Source organism: Octopus bimaculoides, chromosome 2 (assembly GCF_046866305.1).
Source record: "Octopus bimaculoides isolate indiv1 chromosome 2, ASM4686630v1, whole genome shotgun sequence".
In the NCBI taxonomy this organism is placed as follows: Eukaryota; Metazoa; Mollusca; class Cephalopoda; order Octopoda; family Octopodidae; genus Octopus; species Octopus bimaculoides.
Genome location: NC_142929.1, coordinates 156,415,473 through 156,420,528, shown reverse-complemented (window position 1 = coordinate 156,420,528; position 5,056 = coordinate 156,415,473). Strand labels below are relative to the sequence as shown.

Sequence of the window (5,056 nt, the reverse complement as noted above, 5' to 3'; positions counted from 1 at the left end):
AACACGTATGGTAGTATGCTGGTATGGATAATTGGTGAATGTGGGTATATAATTCCTGTATATACATTCTATATGTGTTCGTATGAATGTGTTCGTGTGTCTGGAACGATATGTATGCGTGCAATGTTAAAGTGATATATCTGGATTGTCGGCGGCAATCAGCCCTCACCCACACGCCAGCTTACACACATGCGCACCCCACACATGCATAACAGATACACATGTATAGACATCAGACGCATACATCTACGCACTCATACATCTGGTATAAGATACATGCTCTCCGGTCAGACCACAAGACACCATCAGCTTCTTGTCCAGCTTCGCGGTCCAAGAAATTCTTTTTAATGCATCTGGTGTCGTTGGAATGTTGATCTCACTTTTAAAAACACTATGTAACTCGCCTTCACCAATGATAGCCCAGTCTCCGGAAGTCATCTTGGACTTGTTGCACTGTTCCCATTCAGTTAACTGAGCCTGACGAGCTAAGCTTCTGTAAGAAGCCTACGAAACTGTAAGTCGCATGATGCTGAATCAAACTATTTTAGATAATAATATATGTAGTAAATATATTGTACCTTTCTTTCGTTTTTTCTCTCAACCGTATACAAACACTCACGCACGCATACGTACACGCACAGACACACACACACACACACACACACACACACACACACACACACACGTAAATTTACGAACATTCATGCATGTACGTATGTATGTGTGTGTATCTGTACAGAGAAAGAGGGGAGAGAGGAAGGTGGGAGAGATCACTTATTTAAATTCTTTCCATTTGTCCACGTGTGTTATTTCCCTTAACTCATATTTTTTCATTATGATAATAATATCCTCTTTACAGATTTAGCTTTTGAAATAAATAGAAGACCAAACGCAGCATAACCGTTTATTATGAGTGGTAAAGTTACAGGCAGGTGTACACCTGAAACTTTATAATTCATTTGTCAGTTCTTTCCGACATTGTATCAATCAACACATTAATAATAAAATAAGACAAGAGCATAGAAACTCGAACTAAACCTTTACACTAGTCTTTCTAACTTTAAAGTATTTGATCTGCCATTGTACAGAGAAAATAGAAATTTTAAAGAACGAAAACTAGAATTTGATCTAAAAATACACCATTTAATACGTTCATATTGATAGCAAGCGAACAAGACAGAGATAATACACCATCATATACGTTACAAAGCTAAACTTTTATGCAGCCTAATTCGTTATTCTAAACAATTGTTCAGAAAAGGTTGTATAAATAATGAATGCAATAGCAGCTTTAGACGCAAATAAACCTGCGCTGTTAACCACATTAAATTAGATTGAGTTGGCTTTTTATTTTACTCAGTATAAGACATTATATATTCTCGTTTATTAATATAACATAATATCTTTAATATAATAATGTATACAACAATTTCTAACTAGAACTGCAGCATGAATATGACAAAAAGTCATACAACTTTCTCTCTAATATTAGAACTACAGATGGGAAGTATTGAAGTACATTATTTCATTGTTCCAAAAGACACATTGTATATAGTATTAAATAATTGGTTGAACTAATCGAACTTTGTTGCCACGATTGCTTGGAATGCTAATCTGAACTAAAACTTTAAAAGATATTAAGACACTCTGATTCAATTATTTATCAGACACAAAGCATTTCAGTTATAGCGATTTTCTTTATCAATATTTATATAACTATTACACTGTATTAATGATACTTTGGTCAAGTAAACTTGGATCGTCGTTGTGATTGATATTGGTTGAGAAAATGTGTGAAAACCCTCCGAAATAACCGTTCCTGGTTTGGTGTAGTAGACTTAAGCTTTCGCTCAGCTTTAAACCATCATCTAGGATTAGGGTTAGGGTTGGCCGACTTTAAAGCAATCCTCTGTGCTGCAAGTATTCAGATCATATCTCCGGTCTGAGAACAACTTTTCCCTCTCCTTTCACCAGTCACTGACGTGCTCCCTGTGAAAGTTATGATCGTTGCTTTTCCTCCTCTTGACTAAGCTGGAAAAGAAAAAAAGAAAAAGAAGAAAAAACAATCAACGCCTATTTTCAACCAGTAAGCCATAGCTTGAGTGGAACCAACAAAGGCGTAAAAGAATGGGGTTGTTTATTTCCAAGAAGTGCATGAAAATCTTACTGATTGGTGCTAGATAGATTGTCAAAGTAAACTTCTGTCCGACTTATTTCACATCCCTTTTTATTACAATAAAGGATTTCTAACATGATGAGAAATCATTAAATTTGGGCCAGTAAACCATCCCGAAAGGACAGAAGTTTTTCTTAAATTTAAAGTGTAAAAGAATGGAAGCATAATTATATTCTACAAGGCATTCGTCAGGAGTCTGCAGCTTCTGCCTTTCGTCAATCATAAAGGAAATTACTGTTATATATTTCATAGTTACACTTATTTACAAAGTGAATCCATCTAAGGCACTGTGCTGAAACCACAATAATCACATCGTCAAAGAACCGTCTTAGCTATTCACGAACACAGAAAAATCTATTATATTTAACTTTTTATTTGCTGAGTTATTAAAATTTTCGTCGCACGCCTGCAATCTGGTTACTGACACTATTTTACTGAGTTGCAGTGGAACTGTTTTAGTGACCAGATTGCGGCACGGCAGAAAAATATAACATCTCAAGATAAACGAAAAGTGCATAGATTTAGTATGTTCTTAAATGGCTATGATAGCTTGTTCGAACTGTAATGACAAAAATATTTGAGTAATATATTTTACATATAACTAATAAGAATAAATTAAATGTTAAGATTCAAAATAATTTTAGATATTTCAAGCACCAATATGAAACAAAGGAGAGAGAAAAGAACTTCATTGAACCATGTGCCTATCGCTTGCAATGAAGCCATGTTACTGGTTACACCACAGGGCACCAACTAATCCCTTGATCTCAAATTGGCTTCTTAAACCTCTTCTATATCTTAAAAAAAAACACATTACAAGATGACAGATTAGATCCTGCATAAAAGTAATATACATTACATAGCCATGTCTAAACTATACATTGCATACACTCGCAATGAGCTGGTGGAAAGTACAAAAGTTCAATTTGACATGGAAATACAATGAATCTCTGTTAATGTACAGTGACAGTGTTATTATTGACAATGAATACCCCGTCCCACTTCTTACAACTATATCTCCTTAACAGAGAAAAAGAAAAGCTGAAGCAAATGTTATTAAGTTTGCAAACTAATTGTAGAAAATAAAAAATAAACATATAAAATAAAGAAGACATTTCTTCCCGAAACAGCGTTACGGTCAGCATGTTTGACAGCAAATAGCAGGAAGAGCGTTTGTAAACAAACTTCTCTTTTACCTAACAAAAGTGTTGCGAATGCAAACCCGACCACATCATTCGCAACCATACTCTTCAAAAATAGAATCATAGATATAAAGCATTTTGGGAGAAGTGGTTTAAAGCTTGACAACATTACGTCAAGAAGTCGGGGGGTCTCTCTGCCAGAAACTATTCTTCATGCAGGAGAAAAGAAAGAAACAAGATACCTTATGAAGACTACTGAGAAATACTTTGTACCATCTCTACCCAACAAAAAATAATCGGAGACAAATGTCGCAGAAACGTGAAGTAAAATCCCATTGGTTGAAAAAGGGAGCACGTTTGGTAGCATAGGTTGTTTCCGAAACTGAAGACAGAGCAAAAACAATTATTATCAAAACGGTAGATAGTCAAAATTGGTGGTGTTATATTTGGTTGCGCCTCTTCAAGTTCTGTATTCGAATTCCACAAGAGTTTATTATACTTTTCATCCGCTATTGATAAAATATAATACTTGTACATAAATCGATCCCCCATTCTAACCCATATTAATGTGTGGCCATGAACGACAAGCAGCAGCACCACCACTCCCGTAACACCATCACCACCACCACCAATACTATACTACTACTGCTACAAAGGAAAATCGCATTTGAGATGAAACTATATTTTCACAAGAAAACCTATCGATATATATTTTAACAATGAAGGCAGAGTTTCAGTATAGCCTTGACTAAACTAAAAGTAAATAACACGTTAATTAATTTATTCATTGATTCATTTCATCATTCGTTCGAATATTTGTTTATTCAGTCATTCATTTATTCATCCGATTATGCGCGTTCATGATATTCACATTTAAACAGGAATAAGAAAATAACGGTCGATTTTTAGGTATATTTTACTGCAGTTTGATTCCAAACCAATGCACATATCTGCTCGACACTAACATTTTACTTGACCTTTGTTTCTTAAAACTCTTCTGTTTCAAGCCATTTAGATTTACGAAATTAGAACTTATATTGGGTCATCCCATAAATAATGCGGTTTTTTAATACTTCTTTTATTTTTCAAAATTATGATAAACAAAGTTCTTTTTTAATCTAACATATACTCTCCTTCATTTTCTACAATGCTCTATCATCTATCTAGTAGACTTGCAGGACCCCTCTTCCAAAAACCAGATGGGGTAATGTCCGGCGAATATCGTGGGTGAATTGGGCATCGTTTCCCATTCAAACTTCTCCAGGCTTTGGAATATCATCCTTGCTGTATGTGGCTGAGCATAATCCTGATGGAAGAACACCTTTCTTCTTGAAACCAAAGATGGTCGTTTTTCTTCTAGCGCAGGTGTCGATGAATTGTTGAATGACCAAATCCCAGCTTCTCTGCTAGTTCCTCAAGAGTTACGATGGGATTTTATTGCACCAGGGTTTGCAGGACGTCCTCGTCAAGCTCTACAGATCTTCCAGGATGAGGCTAGTCTTCTAGGCTGTAGTTTCCGGCTTGGAATTTCTGGAACCACCGTTGACACTGGCTTACGCTTATTGTCCGATCCCCATATACTGCATTAATATTCTTTGCACTTTCCGCTGGGTTATTGTCTTTGCCTTTCATCCCTCAGGGGTCGATAAGTTAAGTACCAGTTGCGTACTGGACTCGATCTAATCGACTGGCCCCCACTCCCCCAAAATTTCTGGCCTTGTACCTACAGTAGAAAAGG

General features: G+C 35.9%; 1 long non-coding RNA gene across 1 annotated transcript in view; it reads right to left on the bottom strand.

Moving 5' to 3' along the window:
- Positions 1–890: 890 nt before the first annotated feature.
- Positions 891–5,056, bottom strand: part of LOC106878237 (uncharacterized) — a 27,268-nt gene continuing 23,102 nt past the window's right edge. Inside the window, exon 3 of the long non-coding RNA XR_001410485.3 lies at positions 891–2,031. This is a non-coding gene — a long non-coding RNA (uncharacterized LOC106878237). The remainder of the gene's footprint in view (positions 2,032–5,056) is intronic.